We start from the raw sequence: 25351 nt of genomic DNA on the forward strand, positions 1-25351 counted from the left end.
GTATGAAATCGGTTTAGGCACCGGGGTCAAGTTGGGCAATCATAATTAATCGTTGGATAGTGCGTAAATTAGAACACAGATATCTGTTTTCTTGTAGTTTCTTCAGTGTCATAATGGCGACTAATAGTCTTTTCTACTGTTCACCGGAAGATCTACAGTAATTTCATTATTGAAAATATCTGTGACTACACGTAGATCCTCGGGCGTGTTCTTATTAAGATCCAAAAAATTTTACCGTTTGGGCTTGCTTTGCGCCTTTGTTTCCACTTAAAACAGAAATTGTGAGGTACGTTTTTTTTTCGGCTTTTCGATATTTTGTAGTGAGAGATATAACTGTGCGAACCGAGATATATTTTAAACAGTGCTATACAGTTCAATTGCTCGTTCACAGGTGATCAGTCTTGGCTGATTGTTTATAACTAGGTCTACGTAAATGTGTTCATGGTTTGAGCGTATGGAGAGAAGATTTTGCGTTTCAGGCGAGACCTGTTCAATGGAGTAAGTCACATCATCAATAATCAGCCACGAGTTCGATTCAATACTATTGAAAACATCAAGTCCCCGTATGAATTGTATTGGTATGGATATCGCAACAGATTTTATTTTATCATAGGCTTCCTGCCAAATACTATAGCAATGGTAAATTTTTTTCCGTTTTTCGATAAACATTTTATCGCAATGTTGAATTATTTTATTTAAAAGTGTTGTTTTCCCCGACATTGAGGGACCACACAGGACGGATCTGAATGGTGTTTTAAATTGATACATGCTGCTGTTGGGGACAACAGTCGGACTATAACTAACTGTAAATCATATGTGCTCAATGAATAAGTAGTAATTTCCCCATAGATCTATCTATTCAAGAACAACAAAAACAATATTTCATGGCAGCATTTATTTCGACACTGCATGAAAACAAATATTTGCAGTCAACATGAACTGAACAACGATAAAAATAACACTTGTTCAACATGACAAAATTTCATGGTCAACATGAAAAACTATTTTTGTTTATCATGAGCTGCAACGATAACACTCTATAAAAAAACAGATATTGTCTTTTAAACAGTTTTCTAAACAACACTTTTTTACATTAAAACTTTTATGTGCAACATCTTTTTAAAAAACTTTTATGTACAGCACCATTCTGTACAACATAATTTACATAACTTTTTTTAAACTTAAAAATTTTTATGTACAAAAAAAAAAAAAAAAAAAACACTTTTATATACAAAACTTTTTGTACAACAAAATACACACACTTGGAAATTGCTAGTAGCCCCTTTAAACTTGATTACAGTGAATTTAAAGGGGGTGTCCCCCCCCCCAGGGTCACGGGGGCGAAGGCCAGCGGGCCACGGGCGGGACCCCCCACCCCCCCTGGGTGGCCGCAGGAAGGACCCCCCCCCCCCCCGGGAGCCGCGGGGGTGAAAACAATAGTTGTCGTCACTGCTACAGGTTAGGTTAGTGGTTGGGTTAGTGGTGGTTAGATTGTCAGGTTAGTTAATTTATGTACAGGTTGGAGCATTTAATTTATGAATGGGTTGGGTGGTGGTTAGTTGGTAAGTGCTTGGGTTAGGTTATTTTATCCAGACCAAGTTGATTGCGATAGTCTATGCATTCAACCCGATCTGAAATACGGTAGTGACCGTGGGGTAGGACAGTCACACCATTCTCGAGCATATAGACTTTGTCGGATATACACGATATTGCATTCTTTTCCACTCTCACAGTATAATTTCTATACTGTAGAGAGCGAATTGCAAGCACTTGTGCTCTCGGCACTAGGCTTCTTTCTACACAGTCTCTGTATATATTCATCTTGAAATTGCTCTTTACAAAATGTGTAGGCACCCCTTTACACGCCTTCTTTTCATCACCACTATGTGTTTCAAAGCAATAAACTTTGGGACCCGGGAGCACCCCACGGGATATCAAATCACTCCCCGTCTCTGATTTTAACATTAATAATTGGTTGGGGGCTTAACGTCTCAACTGCTCGGGGTATAGAGATGGATTCCGGTTGGTGAAATCAATTTGCGAGTTGATGTGTTCCCCCCTTTCTAAGTCACCCAATAAATCAAATTCAGCCCCATTTATCTTTAAGCGAAGAGACTTTGTATCCCCACAGTCAACTTGAACCTCCCCCTCCCGTGGCCATTGCACCTTGCACACATTGTAAAAGAACGACAACATGAGCTTTTTTGAAATTTCCAGTACTGAACAGCTGCCTGCAATATTCTTGTTCAGTACCACATTTCGCTTTCGCCTGTATAGGAGAACCATACCGGTCTCTATGCTCGTGAAAGATGTAAAATTGGGGTAGGCAGTAATTCGTGCACACTCTAGAGTGTCAGTCACAACGTCGCAGCGAGATCTATTACGTACGCTCTCACACATTTTGCCAAACGCTGAATTTAGAATGAGCTTATACAATTCCTTCTCCACCTTTGAATTTGACTTAGAGCGTTTATCGACAAAGTTATCGATAAACGTTTTCAAGTAGGGTCGCTGATTGAACTGCAGGACCCTGTGTATTTTGGTGATTTTGAAACCATTGCTCACCATCCAGTGCAAAAGCACATGGTGAACAACGATATTCTTCTGAGGGTCCAAATAAGCAATCAGTTTCTGTTTAGAGGGGGTCCAGTGCATCCCCATATTCTCAACCAATGAACGATTGTAGGGGCTCAGAGAGTCCCTGCTCACGGGTCGAGTGATACAGGGAAAGAAAAAATCTTTGACTGAGTCATGAAGCGCCAGCGGAATGTGACCGTCAACTTCAAAGAACCATCCTTGTAGCCTGTTGTCCTCGACGGTGGTAATGTCGGGGAACTCACAAGGATTCTCAAGCCATTGATAGTTCCCACACGGCAAAGAGTAGTGGGACATTGTCGAGGGGTACAATGAGCTCATGTCCAAGAACACAGCATTTGACTTTGCACCGGTGCTTTGTCCGCTCGGATCGGTTGATAAGACGCGGTCCCCATGAAAAACATACCCACCCCTCATTCAACGCTCGAAAAAAAGGTTCTGATCTACGTCGGTGATTAGGCCTATTTACACCCAGCAAATTTTTAAAATTAAATCCATCACTAAATGGGGTGTAGAAAAATAATATCCTATATCTAACCCGAACTCTGAATAGATCTGCTCTGTATTCTTACAGACTATATCCAACAGAGTTAGAACGTCACTGGCAAAGTACAGTCTACAATAATCCCACCCATTTTTACAATCCCCCTTGGACCACACCTTCTTGGCAAACTCATAATCCTCGACTCTGAATTCACTGTTGGTCAGTGAATTGTGAAAAGCTTCAATTGGAGGTAGTTTCTCCTCACTTAAGCGTGCGCCAGAACAGTAATAATCGTATGCGTATATACCTTTGCAGGTCAACAGGTCATACATTTCACTGTCTGGAAAGTGCTGTTTAAGCAAGGGAAAGCTATCTGAATTGTCACTTTTTTGCACTTGAATCAATTGACTCAATGCCTGGGGGAAAAAACTAAAGGAATCTAAAAACCTGATTTTATTCCAGCACATATGCCCATTATCCACTGTCTGCCATTTCAGTTCGAGAAGCAACAACTTCTCAGCTGATTTGGGAATAATGTTGTAGATAAATGAACTATTTACCCATGGACAATCTACTCCCCCTCCCTCCCTATGCATACTTGCCAGTGCCGGTAAAATAAATTTTAAATCATAATTGGAATTATGAATAAAAACAGGGATAAAAAACTGCTGACTAACATTTAAATTACACGATTGATGCGCACCCCCCTTAAAATTACTACCCCCCAAGGATATTTCCTGCCACAAGTGAGTATGATCTCTAACTTTCCCCCTCCCCCCTCTTTTCCCTTTAGTCCCCTTATACTCCTCTACAAACTCCCCCTTACATACCCCACATATTTTTTGAGTTTTAATCTTGAGACGATCCTCTGCAGACAGCACTATTGGATAATGAGTATTTCTCAAACGAGAAATAGCACCATTAGCCGTGCCAATCAGTTTAGTCAGTGCCTTGACCATGCACTCCCCCTCATCCAATGTTTCTACTATTTCTAACACCCGCATGGTGTTAGAACTATCTCTTTTGGCGTGGTCATAGGACACTGCAATAGCCCGATGTTCTTTGACTCGGTTTGGATATTGTGGATCATTCACCTCCACCAGCTTAGCTTCACAGTCTAAAGATATTTTGTTGCACTGGAGAAGGGTGTTCTGGAAATTTTTGAATCGTAGAATGACCCTATCCCCTGAAACCGTTTCCACTGTCTGGTAGCCGTGGCGGCTACAATGCTTCATGTGATCCCATAGTTTTATATCACTACAAAATCTAGAGAGACATGTTGGACAGTAGAAACGTTCCGCCTTCCTCTTACCGTCTCTCATACCACTATGGCAGTCAGTGATTGGCTTAAAATGCTCAATTACATTATGTTCACTAGGTGTTGCGTAAAACAACCACACCCAGTGTTTGACCAACTCACCTGAGGGGTCTCGGGTAGTGAAGACCATCCCCGTCTTTTTGAAATGAACCCCATCTTCTAATTCAGTTTCATACTTAACCAAAGTAAAGCCGATATTCAAATGGGCAATATCTCTTTCAAACATATCAATAGATCTTATCGTCACTGGGTATTTTCCTTCTAAACAAGAAAAATCTACAACGGGGAAATCGGACCCTTCCTTCCCGTGCATAGCCTAATGATTTAACTTCGTCTTGCTATCGTCCTGAGTTAGAGGCTTATTTTCTGAGATGATGAAAGAATACCGGAGACACTTTTGTCATTTTTCATAACAGATCTTCGGGATACCTTTACAATCCACTAAATCTGGATTATAATTTAAAACTATACCCGTATCCCCATGCCCCACTCTTAAAATAAAATCTTTCTTAATTTTAAAAATATTTACGCTTAAATTTTCAACAAATAAAACTACTGAGCCACTTCCATTTTCGTTATAGTTCTCGAGATGCGTTATAATTTGATCCACACAATCCATAAAAAAAACCCCAAAATTTTCTAAATTTGAATAAACCAAACGCATCTCGGAATGTACATAATGATAATACACTTCGCTTTTCCCCTCATTTAAATACAAAACCTTTAAAACACATGAGACCTTCACTGACTTCCTACCCCCCCACACGTAAATTTGAGTCTCCTATCGTGCCAAAATGTTATATACCAAGACATGCAGTCTGTTTATAGTTTTAAAAACAAAAGTTCCCGCCCGTCGTGTATTCTTTGTATCCACCAACGTTGCAGTGACAACAACTCTATTATTCAATATTGTATTCGACAATTGAAAATCGGGGAAAGATGTACCCCCTCCCCCCAGTTGTTCAACAATATCTGGTGAATGCTCCACTTCAGTTTTTCGAAGTGGAGTCGTTAGGGTATCGGAGGCTGGAGGTGGTGGGTTCCCTGTAAAATCATCTAAAATCTGCAAAGTATTTGGGCTCAAGTCTACCAGCTCAACTGCGCTATAATCAACAATAAAAAAATCAGCTAAAAAGTCGTCAATATTAAAAGGTACTTCAATGCTATCGTCCCATGTTTCATTGTTGGGGGACTCCACGTGTGCATCCTCTCCTTCCCCTTCTTCACTGGATGGCGAATATGGGAACAATGCTCGTCCAATCTATAAATAAAAAAATAGCTTATTTTCAAAGTGTTCAAATCACCCCTACTGTTAAAATTTGAATTATTATTGCTTAATAACATTTGGTTAATTCAACTGAAAGTTCCAACTTAAGATAATCTAAGATATGACATAGAAGGCGACAATTTGTTCGTTTATTTTCAAAGTGTTAAAAAAAATTTTTTTTTCGGCGCTTTTCGGAGCCACAGCGCATCCCTGACCCGCGGCGCTTCCCCCAACGCTTCCCTGACTCGTGGCGCATCCCTGTGGCACTTCCCTGACCCGTGGCGCATCCCCCCCGGCGCTTCCCTAACCTTGCCCCACAGCACTTCCCGGTCCCCACCGCGGCTCCCGGGCGTTTACATAATGCCCGCCAAAAGTTGAAATATTCGCTTAGACTGCATAAGTCCAAGTTTCTATCTAATTCCGTTCTACAGGTTCGGTGAACTCTTCATTAGCTCTCAATTATTGTAAGCCGCCGCGTGAGTGTTCCGATTTCCAAGACCGAACTTCAGACGAGAAAACAGTACAATTAAATGCTGTAAACCGTTTACTTAGTATATCGTCAACAATGTTTCCCCATCACTAAAATATTGGTAAGGGTTTGTAAGATTGAAGGCTATTTTAAAATATCCTTGCGTAAATTACGGGATCTATATGTGACAAATAGATAAGTGTGAATAATCTCGCAGTTCCTTCTCATAAAACTTTGTGATATTCAATTGTGAAAAATAGGGGATTTTGAGTTTCAAATGGTGAGCATTAATTGAATAGAAATTACCCATGAAAAATATTCGCTTATGAGATAGCGGCGAAGAGATAGGGGGAATGCATAGAAAATAGCAGAGATTAGAAAAAATAGCATTTTGAGTTTCAAAGGCAGTGATTATTAATAGAAATTACCTAAAAATATTCGCTTATGAGATATCGAAGCGATAGCAAAGATTAGAAAAGAGCGGTTTCTTTGCAAAAAATTACCTTTAGATATCTCCGAGGGAGAGAAATTTAAAACAATGGTTGGGGGGGGGGGGGTGAGGGGTTGATATCCCGCTGAGATATGTTTATATTGGGAATTGAAAAAGAAAAAAAAAATGGAAGAAATAGATAGGTAGGAAAAAATGCTTACATTTGCATATCCTGGCTGCACTTGGGTGCCCGAAGGACCAGGTAGTGCGTGTTGGAGGGTGGACGGGGCGGCGTCGCACTGTTCTTGTGCAGATTGGACTGCGATGTTATGGGATTGCATAGATGAGCCGGCAGGGTTCACCATATTATAAGAAGCCGCCCATTCTCTTTTTGGTTTTTGACCGGACTGTATGGGGGTTGGCACTGATGGGGCTGACTCACCATCTCTGGCTTCCTTGGAATAATGGGGCAAGCATTATTAACAATTTGACTTAAAAAGAAGAGAAAAAATTAGTATCAAAATAATTTGCCCCTTTTTTACAGAAAGAAAGTTAGTACCCTCATCCATATAATTTATCTCTTTTCAGTAAAGCAAAAAGTAAAAAAATTTCGCGAGAAATATATTATGCTTATAAATCAAACGTTTTTATTAGACAATCAGTAGTCTATAGTCATAGGATAGGAATCATTGTTTCTATTTTTACCATTTAGAAAAATATTAAATTTTCCGGTCTATAGGCTTTAAATTAGTTCGTTAACCCATCGACCTGTAGGCCTATATTTTGCAAACATAGGTTAAAATGCTATTCAATTTATACATAACATTAGCTTCATGCAACTCCCAAAGACTTTTCTAGCCCTGCACTGTTTGTTTTCATTTTACACTGATGGCGGTAGAATTGAAGGCATTGCCCTCCCCCATTACATAATTTACTTACAACGAAGCTGTTAGAAGCATTGTATTGCCCCTCCCCCCTTTCACAGAATGTTCTAAATATATTGTTAAACTTAATTTGAAAATAATCTCTTTCACCGGCTCTCTGACAAATACAAGGCCCTTACTTTTAATGCGAAGAAATAGTTTGTTTTCATTTTACACTGATGGCGGTAGAATTGAAGGCATTGCCCTCCCCCTTTACAGAATTTACTTAAAACGAAGCGGTTAGAGGCAATGTATTGCGCCCGCCCCCCGTTACCAAAATGTACTAAATATATTGTTAAAATTAATTTTAAAATAATATCTTTCACCGGCTCTATGCCAAATACAAGGCCCATACGTTTAATGAGAAGAAATAGTTTGTTTTCATTTTACACTGATGGCGGTAGAATTGAAGGCATTGCCCTCCCCCATTACATAATTTACTTACAACGTAGCTGTTAGACGCAATGTATTGCCCCCTCCCCCTTTCACATAATGTTCTAAATATATTGTTAAAATTAATTTGAAAATAATCTCTTTCACCGGCTCTCTGACAAATACAAGGCCCTTACTTTTAATGCGAAGAAATAGTTTGTTTTCATTTTACACTGATGGCGGTAGAATTGAAGGCCTTGCCCTCCCCCATTACATAATTTACTTACAACGAAGCTGTTAGAAGCGATGTATTGCCCCCTCCCCCCTTTCACATAATGTTCTAAATATATTGTTAAACTTAATTTGAAAATAATCTCTTTCACCGGATCTCTGACAAATACAAGGCCCTTACTTTTAATGCGAAGAAATAGTTTGTTTTCATTTTACACTGATGGCGGTAGAATTGAAGGCATTGCCCCCCCCCATTACATAATTTACTTACAACGAAGCTGTTAGAAGCAATGTATTGCCCCCTCCCCCCTTTCACAAAATGTTCTAAATATATTGTTAAACTCAATTTGAAAATAATCTCTTTAAACGGCCCTCTGACAAAAACAAGGTTACGAAACTACATGCTTAATATACAGCAATCTCTTTTTGCTTAAAACTGTTTTAATTTGACAGCCAAAACAAAACCCTTTGACTTTGGCCGCTGCGTTCGTAAACACAGAGGGAAAAGGGTGACAGCTAATTATAGGCCTCACGCTGGAGCTATGTTTCAAATCTAGAGCGAGCTAATAACAACAGTGAAGGAAGTCAGTAGACACTTTAAATCACAATAGAGACAGGCTATAATTTTTCGAAAGAAAATTATTTCTTTTTGCTAGAATTTTGGTTGTAAAACAATGGTGGGAGGGTAAAAAGAATATATTTTATGTTTTCCATTGATTATAATGATGTTCGTATGGTTTGGGGGGGGGGGGGTTTTGGGTAAAGGAATATATTTACATTTTAGCTGAATATACTGGAGGATGTCCAAGGAAAATAATTTTATTTGAAAATGTACTAAAACGGAACTTACATGGTAAATTGTAGTTGCCAAGGCTTCTAATTCATCAATATTATCCATTCTAGATGTTTACACTGTGTCAAAATACTTTCTGATAATTTAATCACATTGCATGCCCGTTAAATACGAAATCTCAAGGGCGAATTGTTATGTAACGGGGAAAACCATATGTAACAAGCCCTCTGATTGGCTGAGAAGGAGGATGTATCCGACTCGCTGATTGGCTGAGAAGGAAACACGTGATCTAACTGTTTCGGGAAACTCATAACATTGAACAATTTTATCCACAACAACAAATACTATTTCTGGATCATGACATTCACCTCGAGCAACAATAACAAATACTATTTCTGGATCATAACATTCACGATCGATTACGCAGTCAAGTTCTCGGAAATTCACTTCCCCCTCGAGTCCTAGATCAATAATATTGTTCCCGTTAGAATTCAATGCGCATGTGCAACCTTCGTTCTGGAGTTATTACACATAGAAACATCAAATAACTCGACCTTGGAAAAAGAGGTCATTGACCCCATTAACCACGTGTTCTCCCTAATGACTCTATGTCCATATATGGAGTCCCGTCCGTATTCTATGCCCATATAAGGAGTCCCGTTCGGAGCTTTAGGGTCACCTCTACTGATATTCCATTATTACCTCTGCAAAACGGCTAAAAATGAAGAATTCATACACATTTTCAACTAGCTAAGGGTAAATGTTTTAAATATGAGCCATTCTATTGCGAAAACACGCAAAAGTTAGAAAAAATACAAAATATTCCTTTATTACCTCTGCAAAACGGCTAAAAATGAAGAATTCATACACATTTTCAACTAGCTAAGGGTATGTGTTTTAAATATGAGCCATTCTGTTGCGAAAACACACAAAAGTTAGAAAAAATACAAAATATTCCTTTATTACCTCTGCAAAACGGCTAAAAATGAAAAATTCATGCACATTTTCAACTAGCTAAGGTTAAGTGTTTTAAATATGAGTAAAACTTTTGAGAAAAAACACATCAGTAATAAAATAAGAACAAAAATACAATTTAACAAATGAACAAAGGATCATATTGAAGAATACAACCACAATTTAATATATATAATTGTAAGTGGGTTAAATATTTTCAATTCTGTGGAGAAAACACAAAAAAGATAGAAAAAATACAAAATATTCCTTTATTACCTCTGCAATACGGGTAAAAATGAATAATGCATACACATTTTCAACTAGCTCAGTGTAATTTTTTTAAATATGAGTCATTCTGTTGATAAAACACAAAAAATTTATAAATTTTACAAAATATTCCTTTATTACCAATGAAATACGTGTAAAAATTAATATTTAAAACACATTTAAGCTAGCTAATGCCGAGTGTTTTAAAAATGAGTCATTCTGTTGCGAAAACACACAAAAGTTAGAAAAAATACAAAATATTCCTTTATTACCTCTGCAAAACGGCTAAAAATGAAGAATTCATACACATTTTCAACTAGCTAAGGGTAAATGTTTTAAATATGTGCCATTCTGTTGCGAAAAAACACAAAAGTTAGAAAAAATACAAAAATAACATTAATTACCACACAAAATAGCCAAAAAAAGAAGAATACTATAAAAATATATAATAGATAAGGTAAAGAGTTTTAAATATGAACAACTCTGTTGCAAAATCACACAATATTTAGAAAAAATACAACCAGACCCCTAGTGGTAGGATTTGAATTAAAAACATTGGAAACGTAATTTCAGTGTTTTTTGTATTTTCCACCAGAGGACAATTTTCGAGTAAAAGTAAAGAGCTACCAGACTAAACCAAAGATATGATGAAATAATAACGAATAATTGTTCAAACTTAAATTGTTCACTCTGTATTACGGGGATAGTTTATTTTCGAAACATTATATCTACCAAAGGTTCAATACCTGAGTTAAACTAAGAGTTTTCAATTTCAGGAAAAAATTACATTTTGACAAAATTTTACAATTTACCACAGTTAAAGTTATGCTTAGTTTCAAACTGTTTTCTGTCACTCATCTTCTATTAACCATTCACAAACAATACTAAAGAAAACCACTTCTCACGGTTTATTGATTTTAAATTATTAAAAAGGCTATTATTTCATTGAAATATACATTTTACATTTTTAATTTTCATGCTTTTGATATGTATCTTGTCCTTTTGTTGTAAATTGCAGCTGAAGGCTTATCGCAAAATCACTGTTTCAAGTTTTTTCATAATTAAAAGAAATGAACTAGAACCATGGGAACATAATTTCATCTTATTTTACTGATTTTTATTGGAAAACACACTGAAAAGAAATAGGATTGAACTCCAATCAAACATTGACGGGATTGCATTTGGATAGACTTCCGTTATTGTCTATCTTCTCCTCTATTTCAGTATATACTGACTTTTAAAGCTTTTCAAAGCTCTTAAATATACTAACCAAACGATTATTTATTTACTAAATCGTGCAAACTGTTGATTTAGAACAATAATTACCTTTCTATATATTAATTAACACTCACTAGAATTGCCACTTTTCACTCGTGGAGAATGGTTTCAAAACAATACTTCTTACATCGCATAGACTAAATGTGTCAAACGAGACATCTTCAATGAAGATTAATTAATTGTTACGTTTGATTTTATTTTGGACATTGGAGAGCATCAATGAGAAGTGAGAATTTCTGTAAAACTATCAATGATTGATCAGACAAATAGTTAGACGTATGTTTAGGCTATGTTAGATTATGTTAGTTTAGGTTAATTTAGGGTGAACTAGCTTAGCCTACGTACGAGAAAGAAAAGTTCTTAGGTGTGGAGCTCCCCCACCGCCTCAACCATCGCTCTTGAAATCCCTTGAATTAGGTTAGAGACAGACAAAAAGTTAGGTGTATGGTTAGGCTAGATTAGATTATGTTAGGTTAGGTTAATTTAGGGTAGACTAGCTTAGCCTACGTAGCCCCCCCTCCCCCACCGCCTCAACCATCGCTCTTGAAATCCCTTGAATTAGGTTAGATATAGACAAAAAGTTCGGTTTCTGGTTTCGTTAGGTTTTCTTTGGTTAGGTTAGGTTAATGACCGGCAGCCTCTTTTTTTAAGGTTTTTTATTTTTTTTTTGGGGGGGGGGCACCAACCCCCATCAAACAAAATTTATGTGGATGGTTTGGTTATGTCAGGTTATGTTAGGTTAATTTAGGTTAGACTAGCTTAGCCTCCGTACGGCCCCCCCCACCCCCATGGGCCACGGGGACCGAACCCCGCCCATGGGGTGGCTCCCCCCCCCCCCGTTGAGTCGTCCATAACGGTCACGGTGACCCCCCCCCCCCACCCCTGAGAGCCCAGGACCGCACGCCTGACACGGGTAGGACCCTCACCCCCAAGGTCAGGTTAGGTTAGATTAGGTTAAGTTACCTAACATTTCTAGGTTAAGTTACATCCGGTTAAGTGGCGCGCCACTTAACCTGATGTACGTTAACCTAGAAATGTTAGGTAACTTAACTAGCTAGTTAAGTTACCTAACTTACCCTTAGCTAGTTGAAAATGTGTATGAATTCTTCATTTTTAGCCGTTTTGCAGAGGTAATAAAGGAATATTTTGTATTTTTTCTAACTTTTGTGTGTTTTCGCAACAGAATGGCTCATATTTAAAACACTTACCCTTAGCTAGTTGAAAATGTGTATGAATTCTTCATTTTTAGCCGTTTTGCAGAGGTAATAAAGGAATATTTTGTATTTTTTCTAACTTTTGTGAGTTTTCGCAACAGAATGGCTCATATTTAAAACACTTACCCTTAGCTAGTTGAAATGTGTATGAATTATTCATTTTTAGCCGTATTGTCTATGTAATAAATGTAACTATTTCTTTTTTTAGAAATATTTTTTGTTTTTTCAATAGGATGGCTAATATTTAAAACATATACCCTTATCCTTTTGAAAATGTGTATGAATTCTTAATTTTTAGCTATATTGCAGAGGTAATGATGGAACATTTTGCATTTTTTCAAACTTTTGTTTGTTTACGCAATAGAATGGATCATATTTAAAAAACTTACCCTTATATATTTGAAAATTTTTATTAATTATTCATTTTTAGTCGTTTTGCAGAGGTAATAAAGGAATTTTTTATATTTTTTCTAACTTTTGTGTGTTTTTTGCAACAGAATTGCTCCTATTTAAAACACTTACACTTAGCTAGTTTAAAATGTGTATGAATTCTTCATTTTTAGCCGTTTTGCAGAGGTAATAAAAGAAGATTTTGTATTTTTTCTAACTTTTGTGTGTTTTCGCAACAGAATGGCTCATATTTAAAACACTTACCGTTAGCTAGTTGAAAATGTGTATGAATTCTTCATTTTTAGCCGTTTTGCAGAGGTAATAAAGGAATATTAGTAGAGGTGACCCTAAAGCTCCGAACGGGACTCCTTATATGGGCATAGAATACGGACGGGACTCCATATATGGGCATAGAGTCATTAGAAAGAACACGTGGTTAATGGGGTCAATGACCTCTTTTTCCAAGGTCGATTTATTTGATGTTTCTATGTGTAATAACTCCAGAACGAAGGTTGCACATGCGCATTGAATTCTAACGGGAACAATGTTATTGATCTAGGACTCGAGGGGGAAGTGAATTTCCCAGAACTTGATTGCGTAATCGATCGTGAATGTTATGATCCAGAAATAGTATTTGTTATTGTTGCTCGAGGCGAATGTTATGATCCAGAAATAGTATTTGTTGTTGTGGATAAAATTGTTCAATATTATGAGTTTCCCGGAAACAGTTAGATCACGTGTTTCCTTCTCAGCCAATCAGCGAGTTGGTTACATCCCCCTTCTCAACCAATCAGAGGGCTGGTTACATATGGTTTTCCCCGTTACATAACAATTTGCCCTTGAGATTTCGTATATAACGGGCATGCAATGTAATTAAATTATCAGAAAGTATTTTGACACAGTGTAAACAACTAGAATGGATAATATTGATGAATTAGAAGCCTTGGCAACTACAATTTACCATGTAAGTTCTGTTTTAGTACATTTTCAAATAAAATTATTTTCCTTGGACATCCTCCAGTATATTCAGCTAAAACGTCAATCTATTCCTTTACCCCAAACCCCCCCCCCCCCAAACCATACATAAATCATTATAATCAATTGAAAACATAAAATATATTCTTTTTACCCTAACCCCCTCCCACCATTGTTTTACAATCAAATTCTAGCAAAAAGAAACAATTTTCTTTCAAAAAATTATAGCCTTTCTCTATTGTGATTTAAAGTGTCTACTGACTTCCTTCACTGTTGTTATTAACCCGCTCTGGTTTTGAAACATAGCTCCAGCGCGTGGCCTATAATTAGCTGTCACCCTTTTCCCTCTGTGTTTACGAACGCAGCGGCCAAAGTCAAAGGGTTTTGTTTTGGCTGTCAAATTAAAACAGTTTTAAGCAAAAAGAGATTGCTGTATATTAAGCATGTAGTTTCGTAACCTTGTTTTTGTCAGAGAGCCGGTGAAAGAGATTATTTTCAAATTGATTTTAACAATATATTTAGAACATTATGTGAAAGGGGGGAGGGGGCAAGACAGGGCGTCTAACCGCTTCGTTGTAAGTAAATTATGTACTGGGGGACGGCAATGCCTTCAATTCTACCGCCATCAGTGTAAAATGAAAACAAACTATTTCTTCGCATTAAAAGTAAGGGCTGTGTATTTGTCAGAGAGCCGGTGAAAGAGATTATTTTCAAATTAAGTTTAACAATATATTTAAGCATAACATATTTCTCGCGAAATTTTTTTACGTTGTGCTTTACTGAAAAGAGATAAATTACATGGATGAGGGTACTAACTTTCTTTCTGTAAAAAAAAAGGGGGCAAATTATTTTGATACTAACTTTTTTCTCTTCTTTTTAAGGCAAATTATGAAGAATGCGTGCCCCCTCCTTCCAAGAGAGCAAGAGAGGGTGAGGCAGCCCCATCAGTGCCAGTCCCCAGACAGTCCGGTCAAAACCCGACAAGAGAATGGGCGACTTCTTATAATATGGTGAAACCCGTCGGCTCATCTATGCAATCCCATAACATTGCAGTCCAATCTGCACAAGAACAGAGCGACGCCGGCCCGTCCACCCTCCAACACGCACTACCTGGTCCTTCGGGCACCCAAGTGCAGCCGGGATATGCAAATGTAAGCATTTTTTCCTACCTTTCTATTTCTTCCATTTTTTTTTTCTTTTTCAATCCCAATATAAACATATCTCAGCGGGATATTAACCCCTCACCCCCCAACCATTGTTTTAAATTTATCTCCCTCGGAGATATCTAAATGTAATTTTTTGCAAAGAAACCGCTCTTTTCTAATCTTTGCTATCGCTTCGATATTTCATAAGTGAATGTTTTTAGGTAATTTCTATTAATAATCACTGCCTTTGAAACTCAAAATGCTGTTTTTTCTAATCACTGCTGTTTTCTATGAATTCACACTCTCTCTTAGCCAATATCTAATAAGCGTATATTTTTCATATGTAATTTCTAGTCAATTAATGCTCACCTTTTGAAACTCAAAATCCCCTATTTTTCACAATTGATTATCACAAAGTTTTATGAGAAGGAACTGCGAGATTATTCACATTTATCTATTTGTCACATATGGATCCCGTAATTTACGCAAGGATATTTAAAAATAGCCTTCAATCTTACAAACCCTTGCCAATATTTCAGTGATGGGGAAACATTGTTGACAATATACTGAGTTAACGGTTTACAGCATTTAATTGTACTGTTTTCTCGTCTGAAGTTCGGTCTTGGAAATCGGAACACTCACGCGGCGGCTTACAATAATTGTGAGCTAATGAAGAGTTCATCGAACCTGTAGAAAGGAATTAGAGAGAAACTTGGACTTATGCAGTCTAAGCGAATATTTCAACTTTTGGCGGGCATTATGTAAATGGCCGGGAGCCGCGGTGGGGACCGAGAAGCGCTGTGGGGCAAGGTTAGGGAAGCGCCGGGGGATGCGACACGGGTCAGGGAAGTGCCACAGGGATGCGCCATGAGTCGGGGAAGCGTTGGGGGAAGCGCCGTGGGTCAGGGATACGCTGTGGCTCCGAAAAGCGCCGAAAAAAAAATTTTTTTTAACACTTTGAAAATAAACGAACAAATTGTCGCCTTCTATGTCATATCTTAGATTATCTTAAGTTGGAACTTTCAGTTGAATTAACCATATGTTATTAAGCAATAATAATCAAAATTTTAACAGTAGGGGTGATTTGAACACTTTGAAAATAAGCTATTTTTTTATTTATAGATTGGGCGAGCATTGTTCCCATATTCGCCATCCAGTGAAGAAGGGGAAGAAGAGGAGGCACACGTGGAGTCCCCCAACAATGAAACATGGGACGATAGCATTGAAGTACCTTTTAATATTGACGACTTTTTAGCTGATTTTTTTATTTTAGATTATTGCGCTGTTGAGCTGTTAGACTTGAGCCCTAATACTTTGCAGCTTTTAGATGATTTTACAGGGACCCCTCCACCTCCAGCCACCGATACCCTCACGACTCCACTTCGAACAACTGAAGTGGAGCATTCGCCAGATATTGTTGAACAACTGGGGGGAGGGGGTACATCTTTCCCCGATTTTCAAGTGTCGAATATAATTTTAAATAATATAGTTATTTTCACTGCAACGTTTGGGGATCCTGTTAATACACTTATGGGGGAAAATTTTGTTTTTGACCCTATAGAAATAGTGCATGCATATGTAGACAAAATTCGTGCACTATTGGAGAATCAAATACAATTGTGGGGGGGTAGGGATTCAATTAAGGTTTCCTGTGTTTTAAAGGTTTTTTATTTGAATGAGGGGAAAAGTGAAGTGTATTATCATTTTATACATTCCGAGATGCGTTTGGTTTATTCAAATTTTGAAAATTGTCGGGGTTTTTTCTTGGATTGGGTGGATCAAATTATAACGCATCTCGAGAACTATAATGAAAATGGGAGTGGCTCAGTAGTTTTATTTATTGAAAATTTAAGCGTAAATATATGTAAATTTAAGAAAGATTTTATTTTAAGAGGGAGGCATAGGGACACGGGTACAGTTTTAAATTATAATCCGGAGCTAGTGTATTGTAAAAGTGTTCAGAAGATCTGTTTTGAAACATGTCATATTTGTTTACGGTATATTGTACTCATCTCGGCCGATAATCCTCTAGCTTAGGAAACGACCAAGACAAATTCGAATCATTGTGCTATACACGGAACGAAAGAGTCCGTTTTTCCAGTAATAGATTTTGCATGCTTCGAAGGAAAATATCCAGTAACGCTACAATCTATTGATATGTTTGAAAGGGCTAATGCCCATTTAAATATTGGCGTTACTGTGGTACAATACGAAACTGAATTTGAAGATGGGGTTCGTTTAAAAAAGAAGGGGGTGGTCTTCCCCGTAAGGAGTCCGTCAGTTGATTTGGTTAAACACTGGGTTTGGTTGCTTTACACACCACCTAGTCAACCGAACACAATCGGTCATTTTAACCCTATCACTGACATTAATAGAGTTCTGAGGGAGGGTATGCATAGGGCGGAGTGTTTCTACTGTCCGACATGCCTCTCTCGATTTTGTAGTGATATGAACCTATGGGATCATATGAGGCATTGTAGTCGTCATGGTTACCAGACAGAGGAAATGGTTTCAGGGGAGAGTGCAAGTTTAAGAGATTAAAATGTTCAGCATATTCTTCTCTAATGTAACACAAGCTCCTGGGGTTTTTAGGATTAGCGGGTAGTGGAGATCGATACCATAGATCATAATCAGTTCCCATAATACCAAGTCCCTGCAGTGTTCTCCAATTCCTCAAACAAAGACTAGTAAAAACAAGACAGGGTGTAGCAATATTTGAAACAGCAGATGAGGGGGAGTCCATTGAGCAGGAATTGACTCGACTGAGTAGCACGGCCAATGGCTTTATTTCTTGTTTGAGAAATACCAATTATCCAATGGTGTTGTCTTCAGAGGATCGTCGCGCGATTAAAAATCAAAAAATATGGTGGGTTTGTAAGGGAGCGTTTGTAGAGGAGGATACGGGGACTAAAGGGAAAAGAGGGGGGAGGGGGAAAGTCAGAGATCATAATCATTTGTGGCAGGAAATATCCTCGGGGGTAGTAATTTTAGGGGGCTTGCGCATCAATCGTGTAATTTAAATGTTAGCCAGCAGTTTTTTATCCCTGTTTTTATTCATAATTCAAATTATGACTTAAAATTTATTTTACCGGCACTGGCACGTATGCATAGGGAGGGAGGGGGAGTAGATTGTCCATGGGTAAATAGTTCATTTACCTACAACATAATTCCCAAATCAGCTGAGAAGTTATTGCTTCTCGAGCTGAAATGGCAGGCAGTGGATAATGGGCATATGTGCTGGAATAAAATCAGGTTTTTATATTCCTTTAGTTTTTTCCCCCAGGCATTGAGTCAATTGATTCAAGTGCAAAAAAGCAACAATTTTGATAGCTTTCCCTTGCTTAAACAGCACTTTCCAGACAGTGAAATGTATGAACTGTTGACCTGCAAAGGTATATACGCATACGATTATTACTGCTCTGGCGCTCGCTTAAGTGAGGAGAAACTACCTCCAATTGAAGCTTTTTACAATTCACTGACCAACAGTGAATGCACAGCCGAGGAGTATGAGTTTGCCAAGAAGGTGTGGTCTAAGGGGGATTTTAAAAATGGGTGGGATTATTGTAGACTGTACTTGGCGAGTGACGTTCTAACTTTGTTGGATATAATCTGTAAGAACAAAGACCAGATCTATTCAGAGTTCGGGTTAGATATAGGTTACTATTTTTCTACGCCCCATTTATTGATGTTTTTAATTTTAAAAATTAGAAGGGAGTAAATTGGCCTAATCACCGTTGTATACCAACACCTTTTTGTTGAGCGTTCAATGAGGGGTGGGTATGTTTTTCATGGGGACCGCGTCTTATCAACCGATCCGAGCGGACAAAGCACCGGTGTAAAGTCAAATGCAGTGTTCTTGGACATGAACTCATTGTACCCCTCGGCAATGTCTCACTACTCTTTGCCGTGTGGGAACTATCAATGGCTTGAGAATCCTTGTGAGTTCCCCGACATTACCATCGTCGAGGACAATGGGCCACAAGGATGGTTATTTGAAGTTGACGGTCACATTCCGCTGGCGCTTCACGACTCAGTCAAAGATTTTGTCTTTCCCTGTATCAATCGGCCCGTGAGCAGGGACTCTCTAAGTCCCTACAATCGTTCATTGGTTGAGGATATGGGGATGCACTGGACCCCCTCTAAACAGAAACTGATTGCTGATTTGGACCCTAAGGAGAATATCGTTGTTCACCATGTGTTTTCGCACTGGATGGTGAGCAATGGTTTCAAGATCACAAAAATACACTGGGTCCTGCAGTTCAATCAGCGACCCTATTTGAATAGACACATTTGTCGATAAACGCTCTAGGGCAAATTCAAAGGTGGAGAAGGAAATGTATAAGCTCATCCTAAATTCAGCGGTTGGCAAAATGTGTGAGAGCGTACGTAACAGATCTAGCTGTGACGTTGTGACTGACCCTCTAGAGTGTGTACGGATTATTGCCGACCCCAATTTTACATCATTCACGAGCATAGAGGCTGGCATGGTTCTTCTACACAGGCGAAAGCGAAATGTAGTACTGAACAAGAATATTGCAGGTGGCAGTTCAGTACTAGAAATTTCAAAAAAGCTCATGCTTTCGTTCTTTTAAAATGTGTGCAAGGTGCAATGGCCACGGGAGGGGGAGGTTCAAGTTTACTATGGGGATACAGATTCTCTGCTGTTAAAGGTAAATGGGACTGAATTGGATTTATTGGGTGATTTAGAAAAGGGGGAACACATCAGCTCGCGGATGGATTTCACCAACTGGAATCCATCACACTACCCCGAGTTGGTGAAACTTCAAGCCCCCAACCAGCTATTAATGTTAAAATCAGAGACGGGGAGTGATTTGATATCCAGGGGGGTGTTCCCGGGTCCCAAAGTCTATTGCGTGGAAACACATAGTGGTGATGAAAAGAAGGCGTGTAAAGGGGTGCCTACACATTTTGTAAAGAGCAATTTCAACATGAGCATGTACAGAGACTGTGTAGAAAGTAGCCTAGTGCCGAGAGCACAAGTGCTTGCAATTCGCTCTCTACAGTATAGAAATTATACTGTGAGAGTGGAAAAGAATGCAATGTCGTGTATATCCGACAAGGTCTTTGTGCTCGAGAATGGTGTGACTGTCCTACCTCATGGCCACTACCGTATTTCAGACCGAGTTAAATGCATAGACTATCGCAATCAACTTGGTCTGGATAAATTAACCTAACCTGAACTAACCCAAGCACTAACCAACTAACCACCACCCAACCCGTTAATAAATTAAATGCTCCAACCTGTATATAAATTAACTAGCCCAATCTAACCACCACTAACCCAACCACTAACCTAACCTGTAGCAGTGACGACAACTATTGTTTTCACCCCCGCGGCTCCCGGGGGGGGGGGGGGCCCTTCCCGCGGCCGCCCCGGGGGGGGGGGGGGGTGGGGGTCCCGCCCGCGGCCCTGGGGGGGGAAACCACCTTTAAATTCACTGTAATCAATTTCAATGGTGCTAGCAAGGTCAAAGTTTGTTTTTTTTTTTGTAAAAAAATTTTTTTATATAAAAGTGTTTTTTTTTTTTTTTTTTTTTTTTTTAATTAAAATTTTTTATTTTTAAAAAATTTGGTTAAAATATTGAAATAAAATTTTTTTTAATAAAATTTTTTTAAAAATATGTTGTACAGAAAAGTGTTAATGTACAAAAGTGTTGTATAGAAAAGTTTTTAAAGACAATAAATGTTTATTAAAAAGTGTTATCATTGCCGAGTTCGCGTTGATCAAATAAAGTTTTCATGTTGACCATGAAATTTTGCCATGTTGAACAAGTGTTATTTTTATCGTTGTTCATGTTGACTGCAAATATTTGTTTTCATGCAGTGTCGAAATAAATGCTGCCATGAAATATTGGTTTTTTTTTGTTGTTCTTGAATAGATAGATCTATGGGAAAATTGCTACTTATTCATTGAGCACATATGATTTACAGTTAGTTGCAATCCGACTGTTGCCCCCAATAGCAGCATGTATCAATTTAAAACGCCCTTCAGATCATTTCTGTGTGGCCCGTCAATGTCGGGGAAAACAACACTTTTAACTAAAATAATTAAAAATTGCAAGAAATTGTTTGTGTAAGAGATAAAGAAAATCTGCTAGTGCTAGAGTATATGGCAAGAGTCCTATGATAAAATAAAAGTAATTACCACAAACAGACCAATTTCATTCATATGAAGTTTTTATTCTGTCACTAGTAGTAACCCAAGCTTGTTGCTTATTATCGACGATATGGCTAAAATCATTGAACAGTTCTCACAGGAAATGCTACAACTGTTCACCGTTCGCTCCCATCAAGAACACATTTCCGTTACTCTGGTTCTACACAATCTGTTTCATCAGAGCAAATGTATGCGAACCCTTGCTTTGAATTGCACCGTCTATATTATCTATCGAGTTGTTCGTGATTCTAGCTCGCTCATAACTCTCAATAAGCAGATATACCCCTGTGCTCCAAAATTTCTGTTGTCAGCGTACACTCAAGCGTCTAGCAAGCCCTACGGTTACATTTTTCTATATCTTAATCAGAGCACGCCCGAGGATCTAAGTGCAGTCACCGAAATTTTCAACAATGAAATTACAGTATATCTTCCGGTGAAAAGTATAAAAGACTATTAGTCGCCATTATGACACTGAAGAAACTACACGAACAACGGCATCTTTTTTCCGTTTTAAGCACTTCAAAACCATTGCTAAGGAAGGCTATACTCAAACATGGGGTTGACAATGATTTCATTAATCTAATATCTGAACTTTGTTTAAATTTAACTGTGGGAAATGTACACCTGCCATATGGTTTTAGACAACATAAAAAGCAACATCGTGCCAGGGTCCGCGCGTGGGCTTTAAAAAACACGGGAAAAAATTTAAAAGAAAACGGCTCCTTCAAGCAGGCGGTAACCTTTTCATACTTTGACTGCCAATAATTGAAGGACTTGTAAACAGTTTTCTCTAGAGAGAGAATGGCAAAACCATATAAATTGACACCATTTTAACTTGTTATCTCAGCCGACGAACATTTTGAAGACAAAATAAGCAAATTCATTAATGATAAGAATATTGCCGATTACAAAAAACGGCTTTTACTTCAAGATGAATTGCGACGTGTGGACAAACATAAACCATATCGTGAGAGACCTGCCACCGTCGCCGATCCCCCTAAACAAGAAACATCTCCTCAAGATTCTGCAGCAGCATCAATGGAGAAGGAATTGAATTCAATTGTATTTAAAATTGGAAACCTATTGCCACTCACCTATCGAGAACAGAGTAAAAGAGTATTATCTTATCTCATGTTGGAAACTGGCGATCAAGTTCAAGTCAAGAGCACAGGTAAACGAATTATAATTCAGGGAAAAAGTTATAATCTAGTTGATTTAATTTGTGATATGGTTACTAATCGTAAAGGACTCATATCCTTTGACGATAATCTATACACCTTTCTCTGTGTATCTAACTTTAACAAAAGTCTTATTGGCAATAAGCAAACTCTAAAGAAACTAAGAGAATATAGTCCACCAACAACAACACCATTTAAAAAAGAAGAAGATTCAATATTTCAAGATAATAGCAGCGCCACTGATTTTACAACATCTGTGGCTGCTAGTCAAAAGCGAAGACGAATTGATTCGCCCACCAGTGTGCAAAAGGGGAGTGGACATTACACTACGTGTCTACGTTCAAAATGGATGATGTTTTGAAAGGTTTTTATAAAAATGTTGACGAGGTAGGGAGATTTAAGTATTACATATCGCAGTTCTACTCTGTCTATAGCACCACCACCACATCAAAACGAGCGCAAGAGGATATAGAAAGTGAGTCGAGTTACATTCAACTTCAGGCTCGCAGGAGCTGCGGCTACCAATCGACAGCCTTTTTCAATGTGAAGAACAAGCTCCCTTAGACTCAATATCTAGGCAAAGTTCATAAGCGTCAAAGAGAACACTAAACACAGCGTAGGGTGTCACGCACTGTTTTTATTCGCTTTGCTTATGCCTTTCCAATACGGTCAAAGATAGGTTTTAAAGTTGCACGGTACATTGAAAGTATTCTATACTATTCTATCTATAGTTAAAATATATTGAAAGTATTCTATCTATAGTATCAAAATAATTTTGTCTAAAAAATAAATAGTTTCCTATGATGCGTTTTGCATCATCGATGTTACACGTGGCCAGGAGAAGACTGGCTTTAGCGGGGAATCCTGCCAGATGTGTCTTGGAATAGACAGAGGTGTGTCTTATGACATCATAGAAATGTGTTATTCCTTGAAAGTATTCCCCCAATACATAATATTGGAAATGACTTGTTAACACATATATGGGGCTTCTATTTTTAAAGGGAAAACAATGACGCTTGTAGGGGGAACACATGAGTTTCTTCCAGGGAAATCAATCCTTCGCACTTTGTATAGAATTATCCCTATCGGAAGTCTTAGTTTCATGAAAAAAATAAATATAAAAGAAAAAATATAGCCATTCAAAGAACGCCACTCATAACCAAACCAACAATCTTATCCAAACCACTCATAAAGGCCACTCACATCCAAACGAACATTCATATCCGAACCAAAAGTCATATCCAAACCGACAATAATATCCAAACCCCTCATAAAAGCCACTCACATCCAAACCAACAATCATGTCCAAACCAACAACCATATCCAAACCACGGAATCTTGCCAGCCGACCGTTAGAGGTAGAAGCAGGGATGCCGTGACGTAACAGGGCATGTCATGAGAAAAGGGGGCATATCATGAAAATCCTTTGGGAAAGGGGAAGGCATGTCATTGAAGTAATTATCCCCATACTACTCCTCCATTCTTTTCGCACACTTAAAAGGGTGCACTAGAAATTTTGGTTTGCGTTCAAATGAGCTATCTCCCGATTTTCTAGAACCATTGGTTCGATACGATCACTCCTGGGAAGAATAAAAAAGTAAGTGAATACGCATCCGTTTTCCTTCTTCTACGAAAAAAAACAAAAATTCCACATTTTTGCAGATAGGAGTTTGAAACCTCTACAGTAGTTTTTTGATAAGCTGAAGCTGATTGTGTGATTTTTGTTAAGATTGCTCGACATTTTGGGGGTATTTCCCCCTTTTCGAAAATCAGGCAAATTTTTCAGGCTCTTAGAATTTGATGGGTGACATTAAACATAATAAACTTTATATATTTACAATCTGCATGAAAAGGAAATTCGTTTGATGTTTCTATTGTCATAAAAATTCCTTTGTTTAGAGTTTTTGTTACTATTGGCCGGAGTTGCTTCTTAATTAGTGTTTGTTACCACCTCTGTATATAAATTTAGAAAATACAATCGTTCCCTATCTCAACCATTAGACAAAGCCAGACCGATATGCAAGTGCTCTGGAGAACAGTTAAACAGGCAGACACAAAATAAACATTAGATTTTTTCACGGGTAGACAAGTCAGATTTCTCTTGAACGCAAAACTTGACTTCACCTTCGTATCACTAACTTCTAAAGAATATAATATTAAATTAATTTAATCTAATACATACATAAAAATCGGTAATTAGTAATATAAGACTATTATTAGACGTTTTTAAAAATTACAAGCTGGTTTCAAAGTTGATTTCTAAGCCTCGAGTTGGTTTCAATGGCATTTTGCGAAAGTTTCGGCCAAAATACATGTTTCAGGGTAATATACACTGTACCGCTGATGGCAGATTTAATGGGAGGAGCTATTTTTACGCGCCGATAATGTAGTAGCCAAAAATTACTGAGTTTGATTATACTATATAAATTTATATATAGTGGTTACCACAGACAGTTTGACAAACGCATGTTGTTATACAAAGGCTCGAAGAACATGTTTTTAAAAGTCAATTAATCAAGAATAAAAGCAGTAATAGCAACATGTCGCTTCAAATTGCAACGGGCCACACATCAATGGAAAATCTTTAAGCAATTTCTGGCTTTTTAATGGTAAAAGATAAACAAAACAAATAGCCATGCCTCCAAATTTTCATTTTATGCAATTGTACCATTTTAGTAAGGGATTACAATTTTGACATCTTTACACTAAATGTGGCCTTGAGTCTATTAAGAAAAATCAATGCTGATATTTATAAGCTTGTGCGTCCTTTGGTTGGTAATAAAGAGCCCAAAGTTCGATCTCAGCTGTAGCATCCCGCTGCAGGGCCCAAAACTTGATTCCGGGGATAATATTATTTCTAAGCTTCTCCGTAGCAATTCCAACATGAAGA

Source organism: Artemia sp. Qi Xiang Cuo, chromosome 18, assembly GCF_049724085.1.
Source record: "Artemia sp. Qi Xiang Cuo chromosome 18, ASM4972408v1, whole genome shotgun sequence".
Taxonomy (NCBI): Eukaryota; Metazoa; Arthropoda; class Branchiopoda; order Anostraca; family Artemiidae; genus Artemia; species Artemia sp. Qi Xiang Cuo.